Raw genomic sequence first — 424 nt, 5'->3', positions numbered from 1 at the left:
TTTGTATTAAAATGGTTATTGATGCTTATTAAAGGAATATATTGTCATATAGGGTTAATAAAAATGAATAAATTCCTAAAAAAAAATCATGTACAGTCTGATGAGGCCAAAAACAAGTGGCGATGGGGCGTGAAAGAAACCTTACAGCGATTCAGATGGAAAACGTAGAGAAACTAGCACATTATACTGCCTATTCCAGGGAGGCCATAATGAAAAACATCATCTTTGTGTTTCTGAATATGTACCCCCTGCAATTAATGAAGATCTGTCTAATGTCCCGGCTTGTCAGCTATACTAAATACTTGTGTACCATAACACATCATTCTATAGCATCTTTCCTTTGACCTGTGTCCCGCAGCTCCTCTGTTATTCCATCTGAAAATGTATGTATGAATCCACAAACACCATTCAGTGTGACAATGTC

This window comes from Anomaloglossus baeobatrachus, chromosome 8, assembly GCF_048569485.1.
Source record: "Anomaloglossus baeobatrachus isolate aAnoBae1 chromosome 8, aAnoBae1.hap1, whole genome shotgun sequence".
In the NCBI taxonomy this organism is placed as follows: Eukaryota; Metazoa; Chordata; class Amphibia; order Anura; family Aromobatidae; genus Anomaloglossus; species Anomaloglossus baeobatrachus.
The sequence above is the reverse complement of the archived record's forward strand: the minus strand, read 5'-3'. Positions refer to the sequence as shown.